This window comes from Chamaea fasciata, unplaced genomic scaffold, assembly GCF_029207755.1.
Source record: "Chamaea fasciata isolate MVZ Bird 193981 ecotype frontalis unplaced genomic scaffold, bChaFas1.0.hap1 SCAF_11, whole genome shotgun sequence".
Classification (NCBI taxonomy): Eukaryota; Metazoa; Chordata; class Aves; order Passeriformes; family Sylviidae; genus Chamaea; species Chamaea fasciata.
The window spans coordinates 10,582,126-10,598,672 of record NW_027094096.1 but is presented as its reverse complement, the minus strand read 5'-3'; the positions used below and the strand labels follow the sequence as shown (position 1 = coordinate 10,598,672).

The 16,547-nt window shown below is 41.9% G+C and overlaps 1 long non-coding RNA gene across 5 annotated transcripts in view; it reads left to right on the top strand.

The window, feature by feature from the left end:
- The first annotated feature begins 10,414 nt into the window (after positions 1-10,414).
- The window catches only part of LOC136295009 (uncharacterized), a 174,931-nt gene continuing 168,798 nt past the window's right edge, over positions 10,415-16,547 (top strand). For 3 of the 5 annotated variants that reach the window (XR_010722580.1, XR_010722582.1, XR_010722583.1), the window contains exon 1: positions 10,415-10,466. This is a non-coding gene — a long non-coding RNA (uncharacterized lncRNA). The remainder of the gene's footprint in view (positions 10,467-16,547) is intronic. The other 2 variants (XR_010722581.1, XR_010722579.1) reach the window with 2 other exon arrangements.

The following is a 16,547-nucleotide window of genomic DNA, read 5'->3' as shown; positions in this document are numbered from 1 at the left end:
TGGGAAATGCTGGAGGCGCGCTGTAAAAATAAATGATTCTTATTCAGGAGATACTGAAATGGAAACACTTTTGTGTCACAATCTCAATGGGAGAGCTGTTGGAGGACTTTAATGGATTTCACCCCATAGCAGTGGTTTGGGTTCAGCACAGGAGGGTCCAAACTCAGAGCTGAATTATGGCTGTTAAGCCTAAATGAGACTTAAAACCAGATTTTTAGAAGGGTTCCCATGAACAAGTGTCCCAGCCATGAACATTGCCACAACACCTATTGCTGTACCTTTGGTTTTTGAAATAAAGCTGGCAGTTTCCAAAGAGAGGATATTGGAAGAAATTTTCATAAGGTGTGAGGGGTGTATACCAGGCAGTAGAGAATCAGTTCTCTCTGGTTTCTGAGAGTTTCAGTGGATGTGATGCTCTTACAGCCCGTTAAACTTTGAATAATCCTTTTAGGAATAAAATATATTTTCTGTGACTGTGATTGTGCCAAATCATTTTAACTTGCCAAAAAGCTGCTTTGGACGGACTTGAGGAAACCACAGCTGGGAATTGTGTCACAGATATAAAATGAGATTTATTTACTCTTCTACATCCAACACTGAAATAATAAGGAAGTCAGGAACAGATGAAAGAAACACTTGCTTTTTAGAGATTTTTTTTTTAAAAAATTGATTTACTTTTTATAGAGTTTCTGTAGCAAATCTGCATTTTCAATAGGGACTTAACACTCTTCTTACGGAGGTCATTGACCAAATGAAGACTAGGAATGAGTCTGTTTTGGGGGCAGGGAGTAGAGTGCATGTGCTTCATGCCTCAGCAGCACCTTGAGGATTTCAAAGCACCATGCTCAGTGTGCAGAGCCTGTTCCCAGGCCCGTGTTCACTGATGCTCTTCTCTGCACGCTTGTTTTGCCTGTGGACTCTGTTTATCTTACTGCTCAATATCAGAATTCAAGTGGTGTCCAGGGACCATACTTCCACAAATAAAGCATTTTATCACTATGATTTTTAAATGCTTTAAAAGGCTTCTGCATTTTGTGGATTGCAAGGATCCTTGCTTGTGCTAGGACCATTTGTGGGCTACTTCTAGTTCAGCATTCTCTCTTGGACAGTGTGTGGGAACTGTAGCTATATAGAAAACTTGCAGGTTTTACCTGGACATATATATCCAAATATAAACTGACCCCTGCAGATCTGTCTCCATCAATCCTAATTTTTTCAGTGTAAATTAAAAACAAAGAGACCTGCCAATAATTCTTCTGAAGTCTTTACTTTTTGGTGTTACTTGTATTTGCATAACAGACCAAGTTACAGAGTGAGGGGTAAATGTTATTTTCTCTTCTGTTTTTCCTTATCTAATTTACTGAGAGATGCATTAACAAGAAATCTGTCTTCTAGCCTGGTGCAGACAGGAACTTGCATGTATCCGAGATGATAAGGACTATTGTAATAATGGGAATCTGAAAATACAATACAGCTGAATACGTGTGCGTATATACATCTTACCTCATTGTATTTGTGTTTCTAAAAGTATTAGGCCAGTAAATTTTGTCTTCTGTTGATATGAATTATTTATTAAAATGTTCTTGCCTTGCGTCAAATGAAACATGTTAGAATGCAATGGCTTTTTTCCCCTCAAATGAATGCCCATTAAAAAATAGCACTCAATTATTTTTGAGTAACTGTTTTAATCATTGGACAGGTATCTACTTTATAAGCAGCAGCTGGCAGGGGAGTAAAGAATGAGGCAGAGCAGAAACATGCAGAAACTGCTAATTGATGCAGGTTCCACACTGCTGGCAGAGGAGTAGAGAGAGCAGTTTTCTACCAGAATGTAGAGAGAGCAGAAGCATGGTAAAGAAGCTGGCATTTGAAGAAAGGTATTTTAAACAATGAAAACACTTTTAGGGACTCCTTAAGAAGCAGTAGAGTTCTTGAAGCATATAGCATGGAGTCCTTTTTAGGGTCAAGCCCTTAGGATTGTATAGTTTGAAACACTGAGATTGGGATTTGAAGAACATGCTTCTTACCAAAAAGGCCTCTTTGTATTCTACAGGTATTAAAAAACCACCTAAACGTGACAAATTTGAGAGAAAGGAGCCAAAATTAGCAGAGGAAGATTGGCATGATTGAAATGAAATTATCTAGTTCACTTTGTATCTTTACAATCCATTCAAATGTTTATGGTAGGATTTGTGTGAGCAAATGTATAAACCCTGAGGCAAAACGTGCTGGAAGTGCTGTGTAAGATGCACTTGCCACCATTTCTGTTAAGTTCCATCTGCTTCTGCTTGGGGTGATTTTGTTCTGTTTTATGGACAGCTATTCCAACAGTTCTGAATGAGCTTTTTGGGAATGTAGGTGGTGTTATCAACACTTTTATTGAACTTTTTTAAAGGAAAAAATATTCACTGAAAGGAGAGCACTTTTTTCACATTACTGTGCTGCAGGTTCTCATGTTTTCAAGGCTCAACTGTCCAGTCCTTCTTCCTGGAACTGAATGCATGTTTACTCCAGTTCAGCTGATTCTCTCACATGGGAAAGGTATGTATGAAACCTCAACTTTATAAAAGCAAATAAATCTGTGGTTTTAATTCATACTCCATGAACAGCACCTTTAGGCACGGCAGGATTTGGGACTCTCACTGACCATTTCCACTGAGTGTAATTAGTTCAATTTTTCCTTGGCTTTGCACAACTTTGAGTGTAACTGAGTGCTTCATGACATTGCTGTTATGGGGAGGTGGATGAAATACTTTCTGTTAAAGTTGTTTTTTCAACCAAATATCAGTTCTTAGAATATTTACTGTTTATCTGAGCACCTGATCCTCATGGATGGTCTTGCTTTAGCTTTGGAAAACAGAACTTTAGAAAACTAGGGACTCAACTATGATGATGCTCTTCTGGGAAAAAAGGCTAGTGTTTCCTAAGAAAGTTTACTACAAGGCCAGGTTTGTTGTTTGCAATCCCTTGTTTGCAATCCCTTGTTTGCAATCCCTGCCTTATGCCCCCTGAAATTCTTAAGAAATGCCTCATATTTTCTTTGAGAGAAATGAAGGTTAAAGGAGTCTTGAACTATTTTACTGCTACTTTGGCAGTGTCAGCAGACCCCATTTAACACCTCACTGTTTAGCACATGCTTGCAGCGGAGGTGTATAGCTCTTTTTTAAACCACATAGTAGATTTTCTTGTTGTGATTTTAGAAATTGTTTTTCAATACAGTTCTGAACTTTATTATATTCATGACTTTACAAGATGCCAAAGAGAGCAGTCCTCCAAACTAAAGCTTTAGATGTAAAATACTAAAAAACTTGACCTAACACATCTCCTGACAGAGTAATAATCCATGTTTCTATTCCTTGTAGAGGAAGTTAAAAGATCTCAGATAAATAACTTGTCTGCTGTTGTCATATTTTAAATTAACTCCTTCTTAGTATAATCAGCTGCATCTCCTCCTGGAGTTTTGGAGCCTTGTATCATTGGCTTCTGTGACTTCAAATTCCCTTGGAAAATTCTTGTTCCTGTGATGCTGTTTTCTTTCCTCCCATTGAGCAGATCTGTGAATAGTCCAATGAATTGGCCTTTTCCTTGGGTTGGCCATAGGAATCAGTTGCTTTCACTTGCTCTTCATTTGTTTTTCTCTTCTCTCTATCCTTTAACCAAGTGCAATTACAGCATATTTTATACGGAATATCTCCTGAAAAATAAGAGACTTCTAGTTCTGTAGTACCAGCTGTTGCTGTCCTAGGAAATGTTGGAAGAGCCACTGAGACTCAGATACTGAAGCAGAGTTTCTACTAGGTTTGTATATCTTCTGTGAATAAACTCAGAGGCAAAGTTGCTTTCTTGTGCAGTGCTATTGATAATTGTGGAAGAGACATTATTGTTTTGCAATACAATGTAAAAAAATCTCTTTCATACATGCAAAAAGTGTGAAAAATAAAAACAAATCCCATTGTATCTAAGACTAAATACTTGCCAATTTTTAGGTTTTGGAACAAAACAAATTTTGTTGCTAAGAAAGCTTGTCAAAAACATTGAAACTACTAACTTCCACTCTTTATTTGGTGTATCTGCATTACGAATCAGTGTTACTTGGCACTTTTTAGAATAAAACATTTGCATCTACACTAGCAATTTGACATGATACTTCAGCTGAGTATGTCTTAAATGGTGAACTAATAAAGTGGTTTTAAATGGAAATTGAAATTATGTCTTTAAATAAAATTATAGTGATTATCTCAAATACTTTAGTCAGTTAAATAAATATTTGCTTAGGGGAATATGTACAGGATAGAAGAATATTCTCAACAGTTTTAGAAATACCTGTCTGCCTTGCAACATATTCAGAAGGCATTTGGATAGCTTCTTATCCCATAGAAGATTCAGGCTTACTCAGAGGCCCAAAACAGGTCAGTGTTGCAAAAGATAACATTGTCCAGGAATGAGCAACAGTCCTCGTGGTGATATGAAGAGAAACTGTCTTGGAGAGTGAAAAATCTGGCAGAAAAATTGTGATTTCCAAGCTCTGGAAGCCTGATAATTGCGGGGTTACTTGCAAAGGAAGTAAGTGCTGTCATTTAAAAACAGAAATCCCAATGGAGCTTAATTGGACATTTTGTAAATCAACTGTACAACTGTATTTATGTTATGTATTTATTCAAGTATAGCAACTGTGAAATTCTCTGATATGTTGTTATTTTGTTAGGGTGGGAGATCATGGCTAGCAGTTTTCAGGGGTCTTCCTCTATGGCCATTGAGTCTGTTTGCTTAAAGGGTAGGAAAGCGTGCAGGAAACACTGCAAGTATCTTCAAAAAACACCTAATCAAACTTGTTCTTAAGGGTCTTTTCCAGCCTAAATGGTTCTATGATTCTGTGATCATTACCCAAACAGAAACTGCACACTGCTCTACCTGAGGCCTTCCTGTGCTATTATCTGTGGAGGTGCCATCCTCAGTCTGGAGTAGCAGCTTGTGCCAAGGTCTGTGTTGGTGTGCAGTCTGTGTGGAACAGCAGTTCTCAGTGGCCACAGGTACTTTCCACCCCACACAGCTGGTATGAGACTGCAGTGAGGTAGCCAGCAAAACAGTGAAGGGTCACAAAGGGTGGGGTGTGTCAGTTCTGAAACTGCAGCTTACAGCACATTTTCATGGAGAAAGCATGCCAGAGGTGTGGAGGCCTTTGTCCTGGGGGGAATGCTGTTCCCCATCTCTGCACTGCTGACATAGGGAGCTTTTCTCACTGTTCTCAAGTTCCAGCAACATTGTGCCTTTTCACTGGAAGCTGTGCTGAAGCACTGGTGATTTTTTGGGCTTTTATTGCAAAACTTAAGTGATTTGCATAATTTGAAGTGAAGTAAAACCCTGGTTATAAATGGCCACCATGACCTGAGGAGGCCTCTTGACTGAGAAGACCATTGGGGCAGAATCACAGCTAGCAAAGGCTCTCTCTCTCTAATGTCCTAAATCTGACCCAATCTGCCTCTTTGTCTTTTGGGGAAAGGTAGTCTGAAAGCTTGTCTGTGATATGACAGCCGAGTGAGAGGTTAGGCAGTGTCCCAAGTGAGCAAAGATATGCCCAGATTAACATAGGGCTGTTTTATATAGAAATGTTGTGGATTGAGAAATGTTTTCCTTCATATGGTAGCAAAAGTCAAAAGGTACATAGTCTGAAAGGGGAATTCCTCTGTCTGGTGTACTTAGAGGGACCGAGAAACCAGAGCTTGGGCACTCTGGAATATAACAGGAGCAGTCCTGTGTTCCAGGGGGGAGGTAAACTTCTGGATGGAGGGGCAGGGAGGGACAGAAGCTGGGGTGGGGGTTAAGGAAGGTGCAGGTTGGTAAGTGAGGGATTCTGGAAGTACCCAGTGTGGGAGGCATTAGGAGAGACATACAAATGGATGGAGAAGGAAATCACAATATAATGAGGAAGAGGTGCATGCACAATGGTTTGTGTTGATTACAACTTCAGCACGTATTTTCAATGTTTCAGCTTTGTTTCTCTGAATTAAAAACTGTTTGTGGCCTGACTGCTGGCCTGTTCTGCAAATTTTTTCTTGCAAGCAATGGAGAAATTACAGATATGACTGCAGAATGCTGTGGAAGTATTTGAGTTTCCTAAATGCTAGATTACTCAAGTTCTGGAAGCAATCTTTCCACAGGAGTTTGAAGATCAATCCAGTTCAATTTAGTTGGCAGGAAGGTCATTAGTGTCTTGCAGCCTTTGTGTAAGGCTTCATGCTGCTGTGGGCAGCCAACCAAACTGGGTGGTTGGATTGAACTGCCTAATAGTCGTGGCTTTGCAGAAGTGTCTTGAGTAGAGTGTCTTATGAAGAGCCAGATTCTATGCAAGGGAATGAGGGACCTGCATTGGCTGTAAGACTGAAGAAGTTGAGGAGCAGAGGAGTAAGATTTCCAAAACTATCTATGGAGTTGAACAGATTTCAAGGAATCTTCTTGGCCAACATTAATGTATTGTGGCAACCCTAAGTCCTAAGCAGGAACATCTTCATTCTGGGTTTTGGTACAATGTCTAGCATCAAGAGCTTTGTATTTCACTGAGCCTTTGGCATCAGTTTAAGAAAATCATGATGATTTGTAGCTTAATATTCAGGCATGACTTTCAAGGCTACCAGATGCTGCTTATTTAATAACTGTGGTAGTAGGTGTGCTGGTTGATACATGCTCCGTTTGGGCAGCAGAAGATGAAATATTCCCTTCCCCTGCCACCTCTGAGAAGGCTTAAGTATAGGAAAAATCCTTGGGATACTCTGCAGTGGCAGTAGGGAGTTATGAACCTGGAGAAAATGAAGTCATGCCAGGGAATACTTATGCTCCCATCATCCATGTTCCCTGGCACGCCTGGTGCAGGTCAGCACCCTGGCCAGCCCTCCTCTGCCCTGCTCCCACCTGCCAGGGCTCTGCTGGCCATGCTGGGGAGGAGGCCCTGGTCCCTGCAAGGGGCTGGGATGCCTTGTGCTGTCTGGCACAGGTGTGTGAGTGTGTGGAATGTGGTGGGAAGGTGGGGATGGAAGGAGCTCATCTAGGTATTCCCTCTCCCTTGTGTACAGGAGTGTAGAGCCTGTTCATTCTTACACCTGATAAAACTCTGCAGGGATAAGATCAGCTGATTGTAGTTGCAAATGTGAAATTTACAGCAAGTAGTGAGCTTATTTAACCAAGCAGGAAACAACTGGCTCATAAGAGTGCACAGTACACTGGTTATAAGAGAGATGGAAAATCCTGGTTGTGGAAAACTGGCATAATTCTAAATAAATAGTGAGACTGGTGAATTCCTGTGCTCCTGCAGATCGTAGGCTCTACAGAAAAATTGTAGCTGAGGTTTCCCATTTACTTCTGCATCTAATTGACCTATCTGATCTTGCTTACTCTCCTCCCATTGTGCAGCTGTTAATGTGGCTCCCAGCTCCCAAAAGAGCGCACAAAGGGCACTTCTCTTTTTGTACACTCAGCTTTCTGGACACATGCTTTACAACATGAACACCTGTGTATACTGGGGTGCTGTCTTCCCTCTCCTGCAAGCACAGATGTCATGCTCAGAGAGTGCACTTGCTGACTTTGTGCTGCAGAACAGCATGGAAGCAAATGAAGGCAGCTTTTGAGAAGCTTGATGCAAGAGCATCTCCCTGCAGCTCTGACATGCCTTGGAAAGTGTATGGAGTTTTTCACTGTATTGCTGAGGGCCCGCTGTGCCCAGCTTGATGAAATTGGCAGTTTTTTGCTGGCCTTACCAGACTGGGTGTCTTTCTTGCTCCTATCCCTCACTTTAGTCTCCCTGTAACTGAGGGGAGATAGCCAGGGTCCTGTGTGTGATGTCATGTTCTGCAGCTACTGTTTGTGCCAACATTGTGTCCACCCATCAGAATTCTGTAAAGCAGATAACACAAAACCGCTCCCACATTTCCAGAACATGTGGAAGTGCAAAGTAAGGCCCTACTCTTCAGAGGATTTCTCTTGTTTCCATGTTAGAAATAGGAGGTGTTTATTTTTCAGACCTCTGCTTTTCTGGCAGAGTTGGTTAAAATTGGCCAATGGCTTCAGAAGTTACTGGAGGAGAGGGAATTTATAATCAGACACAGACAAGCTGGCTTTATGTGACTGTGTGAGCCTCATTTTTTAGGAAACCATGGTAAAATAAGTGGATAAAGTTGCAGTAATATTAAGGTTAGAGTTCATGCTGGCCTGTATTTCTCTCCCAATTTTTCTAGCATGACGGTGTTAGTCAGCCTGAGCTTTTGGAAACTTTTTATTCCATATGCTGAAATTTTTTGAACTTAGATTCTCTATCTTCCCTCATTTTTCCTTGCTGAGTTTAATCATTAGGTGGGAAAGTGAACGCTTTAAAAATAGAGGAGCCAGTGTAGAAATGTTGCTGGCTAGATTTATTTGTTTTCTTTTGTAAAAAACTCAGTGTTGGCAGAACATTTTGATTCATTATTACAGTCCTAAACCAGCATTAAAGCCTTCTGGCTAGATAGATTCCCTTGTGGCCTGCCAGGAGTCCCAATCACCACGATGATCTTACTTGAGAAAGAAAACATGCTCTACATCTGGGAGCAGGGCTGTGTCCTGTTAAGCATGGTCAGGGAGAGTGTTAACTATGTTCTCTCAATCTTATTTTTTCCACTTGAACCCAGTCTGTTGGATTATAAGATCTATAAAGACCTGAGCATAAGAGAAAGACATGGAAATATTTCAAGGTGTAGCATTGCCTGAGATTAGTGGATTTTGTTTGCAAGGCTGGAAAAGGCAGAAGTGGCCACATAGGAATCAATTCTCAGCTTTTTGCTTGCCACAGCATTTCAGATAGGTAGAAGAGATGAATGGAGAGGTACCTATCTGGTCATGATTTTCCCATCAGCTTCAGTGTGTGTGGGAAAAGGCAATCCTGTTGTGTGAAGTGTAACCTTTAGCAGCCTATTGAATAAGGGGATGATAGCAGATGTGGCAGGAGACATTCAGGCTCATTTGCTCCTACAACTGAAACAGCTCTAGCAGGGGAAAAAAAACCTCTTAAGAGAATTAGCTAAAACAAATGTGTCAGACAAAATTGTGCTTTGAATGCTTTATAAGCACTTACTCTCTTGCAGTGAGAAAAGACAGTCAGGTGTTGATAGCATGTAGGAGGCAAGAGCTGTTATTAGTGAGTGGGAAGAAACACATTGAGTGTGGTGTGGGAGTAGGGCAGATGGGAATGAATCTAGAGGCTTTTTTGGAATCACTCATTCTGAATTATCTTACTCTCAAAGCCTCCAGTGCAGAACACCGTCATCCTCCAAGGTCCGATGGCACTGCCTTGCTGAGTATGGCATTGAGAGAGATGTTGAGTCAGCTCTGCGCGCAATTGTAGTAGGAGATGTTCAGTGAGGAGTTCAGGTCACTCCTTCAGCCAAGTACATTGTGACCACAATACAGAGGTGGGATGCATATTCATTTATTCAAGCCCTCTGTGAGATGAAAAACTGGTAGTATATTGTTATTGAGGTAGTTCAGTGTGTCTGTGCCGAGCCACTAATGAAACAATTTCCATGCCCATTCACTTGTGAATGCAAGGGCTTTGTTGCCAAGAGCCTGGCTCTGCAGGATACCTGGTGGGAATCATAAGAGCATGTCCAAATGGCCTAAGAGCAGCCTGAAAATGTCTAACGAGAGAGCTCTTCCTTGGACTTGACATCCATGCTATGTGCTCTGACAGAAGACATATGGTGATGGTGTTAGAAATCTGGTCCTGGCCCTGCAGATCATGGTATTGCCTACACAGTGTTTTGAGAGGCACTGCAAGCTGTCTGTCCAGGCTCCCAACAGCCACAAAAATGAAGGAGGCAACAACAGATGGACTCAGTCCAGCAAGTTTGGTACTGGAGGTGTGGGCATCCCCACAGTGACACAAATGGGAGCTTGCCACAGTCTAGAAGTGAATGCCCTGTGAAAAAAGTGGCAGAGCTGTGACACAAAGGCTTGTGCCTCTGACCATTTGGTGACAATTTCATGGCTCAGCAGCTTGGAAAAAGCAGGAACAGTAGGACTTCCCTAGGACTCTCTAACCTCCAGGCCTGTGCAGGGTGTTTGTACACTGAAGGCATCTGGTGGTTTATCACTGAGGCACAGGGTCCTGTGACGTGAGGACCTCTTGGATTGCTGCTCTGGCAGTATCTTTTACCAGCTGCCACCTTAACATGCCACCCCACAACAGGAAAGTTGCAGAAGGCAACTTATTTAGATTCAGGTTTATGACTTTCACTAATTACAGTGTGCTTTGTATGCTCAGCTGTGTCTTAGGACATGCCTTGCAATGTGGAGAAAACAGTAGAAGCTGTGAGGGTGTGTTTCCTTTCTCTTCTTCTGGCCTCTTAAGGAAGAGCACCAAGAGTTGCTGGGTTAATGCCTGACTTCTGTCAATACACTGGGGCTGCACTGGGCCAGCCAGAGTCTCCCTTTGGATATTAAAGGTAGGTACATTCTTGGAGAATAGAAAATACAATCAGCAGAAGCAGATTGATAGCTTAACACATTGAAGCCTGTTCTCTGGGATTGTCACAAATCCATTACCTTTTTCACTAATGGATTTTAATTCTGAACTTTTTGCTTATATTTGAAAAAACGAGAATACATAATTTTACCAGACTGTTGCTTGCAAATGCACCTTCCTGTTTGTTGCCTTTATTTGTCGCTGAATGTGCTTGTAGCTGTATTTTTACTTCTCCTGCTTTTGTCTGCTAATCTAGTTTACCCCTAAAGGACAAAAGAAGATTTATTTTACAAATTTACACTTGAACTTCCTAGCACTAAGTGGTGGTTTTGCTCTCACGTTTCAAGAGTGGTGATGAAAGGTATTTCCCACAACACTTGTGAAATTTAAATGAAAATGAGTCCCTACATTACATTTTTATTATACTTCAAATGTATTATTACAATAATTGGATATTCTTTCTGAGGCTTATTATGTTGGGATTGTGTGGTATTTCTTGACCTTTGTCATTAATTTTGCCTCAGATTCACACATTTATTTAATGTTTATCTGTGTACATGGATGGGCAGCTAGCTAGCTAAATATTAATGTATTTATAGTTTGTTTCTGGACAATTGTTGTCCTATCTGAATAGTCATAAAAAAAATAGAAAGAAAGATAACAGGAAAATATATTTTCAACTCCAAAGGATCATGTGGATGAAAAGTGGGGAAGGAAGGAAGGAAGGAAGGAAGGAAGGAAGGAAGGAAGGAAGGAAGGAAGGAAGGAAGGAAGGAAGGAAGGAAGGAAGGAAGGAAGGAAGGAAGGAAGGAAGGAAGGAAGGAAGGAATCAGTGAATAGTCATAACAGAGAGGTGAAAACACACATCTTAAAAAACCAGTAAAAGCTGTAGATTCCTTCTGTGTTTTTCTGAAGCCTTGAAACAATTTAAAATATGAAAAACTTAGACTAATTGAGAACATTATATTGATTGGCCCCAATTTTCTTTCTTTGTTTTCAATCCAGCCTCTCTTGTTATAGCCTCTTAAATAAAAACTCTTTCTATAAATATCTGAAAGAGTCATTCTTATATAATAGCCCTTTCTTGCATCAAAATTTATCATTACAACAATGCTGTAGTAGTTTTGCTGGCAGAATCACAGCCAATCAAAGCTATTACAATAATGGAACATTTCATGGTTTGGAAAATTAAATGTGTAACCATGGAACTGAAATGTCTCTTAAATCATATTTGGAGATGTATTTTTCACCAAGTGATTTGCACATTATCTCATTCCATCTGAATTTTATTTTCATCAATATTTCACCATTGATTTTTTTTCCCTTTCTTTTTGTTTCTGCAGTAATTTTGCAATAGAACTTCCCATCTGCTTTCACTTTTTGCAAGCTTGATCATATTTGTTCAGGAAGCAGATCTAAACCTTCTTTTATCACAGGGCATAATTTAACAGCTGACTAATGGTCAAGCTGTAAATTGTGCTGTAAATAACTAGCATGCTCAGATTCAGGAGTGAGTAATACTGTTCTCAAAATTAGTAGCTGTATTTGTTTCCATACATAAAGAAAGTGGCTGATGCAGTCATTGTTCCAAGACCTGAAATCAGCTCAGGACACATGAATCCTCAGAAATTTTACCTGTTGGAGAATCATGGGAGCCAGGCACTTTTGAATAACAAAGGTAGAAATCTGCAGGTGTTTGCTCTCTGTACATACACCAAGTGTTTCCTGAGGTGTTTGTATGCACCTGGAGCCATTTTTGGAACTGAACTAACATGCAATCTCCTCTTTCCTAGGAACAATGTCTGTCTCTTGTTCAGAGAACTTCATAAGGTTTGTTAGTAGAACTTCCTGGACAACTGGAAGGAAAGATAAAATAGTAATTGAAAAACACAGAGAAAATAAAACTATGGAGAGAGGATAAAAACGTATCTGTGGCATGGCCATGGACTGCATTTTAACTTGCACAGCTCAGATGGGACATCTTTCCACTGGAGAACAGAGAAATAGTATAATCAGTGCCTCCAAAGCATTCACATGAATATACGGGTTTGAACAAAATGTTGAATGAGGAAATGAAGTAAAACCTCATCTTGGTTTTCTTTTTCAGTCATGAGGAAATGTTTTCTTGCGCTTTATAATTTTTGTTTATATGGATTTGAATGATTTTTTTGTGGATAAGGGAATATGTGAACATAATTTGCATTTTAGTTACATCTCAAAATGAAGTGACAAAATTTAAACAAAAGTATTAGTGATATTAAGATGTGTGGATTTTTCTGGACCTGTAGATTACCCATGACAATGGCAGTGGCTTGGGTGATATTTGGGTACAGACACACTCGAGGTAGTTCCTCCTGGAAGGTGCAGAGACACTAGACAGGGTTGTTGTGAATCTTTTTTGTGAAAATGATCCAGCTACATCAGAAGAGCAGGTGGGTTTGTTAGTTTGGGTGCAGAATGAAGCGCTCTAGGCTGTTGCATGCACAGACTGCTGTGTGAGGTCAGGTAGACTGTTAGCCTGGGATTCCCTCACCTTTAGTGCAGGGATTGGAGTGCTATTCCAGGGCACTGGCCTAGTGACAGGGTTGTTGGCTGCTCTTGGAATGTGATTTCTCTCATCAGAAATGCCATCTTGTACTCAAGAAAGTGTTCCAGACAAACTTAGTGTGTATATTCCTGCCAAAAGCTTTGGTTTCAACTAATTTTCTTTTGAAAAACAACTTAGAAAATGACCAACAAGCTCTGGTTTCTCACCCTCTGATCTGTCATCTCTGACCTGCTTAATGATATCAGGGTTCCAGTAGTTCTTGCTACTGGACTTTCAAAAATCTTTTAAGCTGCCTTCTGCTTTCATCTACGTTTCTCTCTTACTCCACTCATCTGCAGCTATTTTCCTCTCCTTAGGGAGAACCCTGATCCTGTTTCAGCCTCTTTCACAAAAGCTGTCTGCTGGTTTGCTGGCCTTTCCCTCAGCTCTTTTTTTCCCCAGAAGTGCCCATAACTAAAGTGTAATAGGAAAAGAATCATCCCAACCTATTTGCAAACTCCTTATCAGGATTATGCGGCTATTTGGCAAAGGTTCAGATCATGTTTTCATATGAGATCTGGGTATGAGTCCTAAATCCTGCATCCTCTGTCTGGTTGGTTCTTGCAGTACTGTACTCACAAGCAGTTCTAGCAAGCAACCCATCAATTAATCTGACTTATCATAGGCCAAGATTTTACCCTGGTTGTCACAGCATCCTATTCCCACAAATAACCAGAACATATTCTAGACTTTGTTTGTAACTGCCAAAAGTAATTTCTTTATATGGTATTTCATGTTGAAAAGGAATAACACCACATGATGGGGAAGGGAAATACAGAGGTAGTTCTGGATGTGTTGTGCTTCAGTGAACAAAAGCATTTCCAAATCTCCTTGCTGTGATATAGTAGATTGTAAGAAGGCTTTACACATATCTTTCTCAATGTGCCCATAAGTTACACAGGGTAAAAAAAAAAACTCCTCTAACTAAAACTGGCAAGTGTTCAGAAACCACAAGTATTCAGTGTATTGCCTGGACATTTTTAAAATGTATTTTGCACTTTTGGTAGATGTTGTAATGCATTCAGCACAGTGTGAAATCTTGGCATAGATGCTGGATTCTAAAATAAGATGAGCTCTGCCTTTTAAAAAAGTAATGTTTGCCTGTGAAATACCTTTGCTATTAAGGGGTTTTGGGAAGGGGGATAGGAAATGATTATGATGCTGTTACCACTGGAAAAACAGATTTATTTTGAATTTTGCTAAATAATCAAAGCAATGGACAAAGCCCTTCTTAGCGAACACTGGGTGGGTAGAATTTTATTGTCTTTATATGTTAGTCTCATTCCCCAAAAAACTCTATAAACAGTCAAATGTGCTCTTGTGTTGTGCATGTGAAGGTGACGTGATTTGGTAGAGTGGGCAGAGGTCTGTCCCACAACACACTGTTCCTGAGATCGTTTCCTCCTCTGCAAATTGCACATCAGCAGCTCCTTTCATGGGGTCTGGTTTAGCCACTGGCTGGGGGCAGCCTTCAGAAATGCTGGTGGTTTGGCTGACTCTGTCAGACTCCTTTCAGCGAGCACAGACTTAGATCAAGGTGCAGAGCATGAGAAGCTGTGGCTGACAGCAGAGGGGTTTGCTCACCTTCAGCAGGGCTGCAGCCTTGGAGTGATGTAGGAATGTAGGCAGTGTGGTTGTGTGGGTGACACACCTGAGAGCTGCAGTGCAGTGTGCTGGGCTCCTGTCCTTAGTGTCTGCACAGAATATAAAGGCTATGCAGACGCTAAACTTTTGTTAAAGGTGGGAAGGTTTTAGGACTAGAAAGGAAAGAGGGGAATTAAGTATGGCCATGCAAAATCTGTAATGAGCTCCATATAGGTGAAATTCCTGCTGTGGCAACGTGAAGAAAGTATTTTAATACAACTGAAGAGGCCTGAGCAATTTGCCATACAGATGGAAACTCTTTCCAACTTGTGTCAATCTGGAGATCTATTGCTCCCTCCCAGGTTCTCCTGTGATGTGTTTTGTACTTTAGGTTTAGTTGTCCTTGAAAGTGCCTATGGAATATCCCCATCCTCTCTAGAGGAATGAACAGTGGAACAGGGTCTTTATGAAAGCCCTGGAGTGGCCACCTTCCAGGCTCTGCCAATGCTGCAGTGCAGGAGGAACAGGTGAGCATTTTATAGTTGTGGTGTGAGGTGCTGGTTCTTGCTAGTGCACACTGCAGTGACTGTTGCAGGATTTTTTCTCCCGAGGAAAAGTGTATTCTAGCCCTGCTCTGCTTTAGATGTAAAATATAGTGTGCCTGAAGTACTCCCATGAAAAAAAACCTGGAGAGTAGCTGTAGCCTCTTCTGCAACAGAGAGACTAGTTGCACCAAGTAACTTGGCCTCAGCCACTATGGTGCTGAGAATAGTGTGGTTAGTGAAATCAGTGTTAAAATGAGGGCAGAGGTACAGGGTATCTATTCTTTTACTGACTGAGATTCTGTTCTAGGCTTAAAGTAGTATCTGTTACATGCCATGAAAACAAAACAAAATGAGAAAATAACAATCAATGACATAAAATATTGTAGCCCTTTTTACCTTTTCCTTTATTTTTCTCCATATCTGATTTCTTTCTAAGTCAGGTTGGAGCTGATTGGCGTAAGAAATCATTCTCCTCCTGAGGGCTGGTCACATTTGTACTTAGACCAGAGTGCTTCTGGTGGTCCTGGAGAGCCTCAGGAGTCCCCAGGGCTGGCTGCAGCAGGCTGGCTCTGTCTGGGGAGCAGGTGTGTGGCCTTGAAGCGCCATGGGCTGTGGTGTAGTGGCTGCTGCTCCTGCCCGCTCTGGGCAGTGCCATGTTCTGCGCGCCCCTGCCAAGGGCTCGCCTCGTTGCTGTGCTCCAGGGTGGTCTCCTCATTAACAGGGTCTGACCCTGTTACCCGTGTTGTTCGCTTCCATATCTGATCCCTGGGGGTGCTCGGTCATGACTGCGAGCGCAGGGCCGGCTCTGTGAGCCAGGGCGCTTTGCAGAGCACCTTTGTCACTGCAGCCGAGCTGTGGTGGGAGGGGGTGTCCCCCGGCGCCGAGCTCCTTTTGCTCCTGTCAGCCCTGCAGTGTGCTGCCGCTTCTGCAGCTGCGCCGGGGAGCAGAATAAACCTAAATTGGTTTGTTTATTAGGGCTCCAGGGAGCTGTTTTGCAGCCCTGGAAGCTCGTCTCGTGTGTTTCCCTTGCAAGTGCCGTCCGTGTCTCGCAGGGTATGCCTCTGAAGTGCTTCCAGCTGCTGGCTGCACCTCTGAAGAGTCCTGCTGGGAACCTGCAGCCCATCCCCGGGCAGCACGGCAGGCAGCAGCCGCTGCTGCTTCGGGAGCTCAGGTCATTGTCCTCCCTTGGCACAGCCCGTCTGGCTCTGCTGTGCCTCGGTGTTTGTGCCTGGAGGCAGGACTGGCTCCGGAGATGCGGCCGGGTAGCTGCTGCCTGCAGCATGCGGGGATGTCAGCGCTTCCGAGGGGATGGATTGCGGCCCTTGGATGTGCTGAGCGCTGCAGT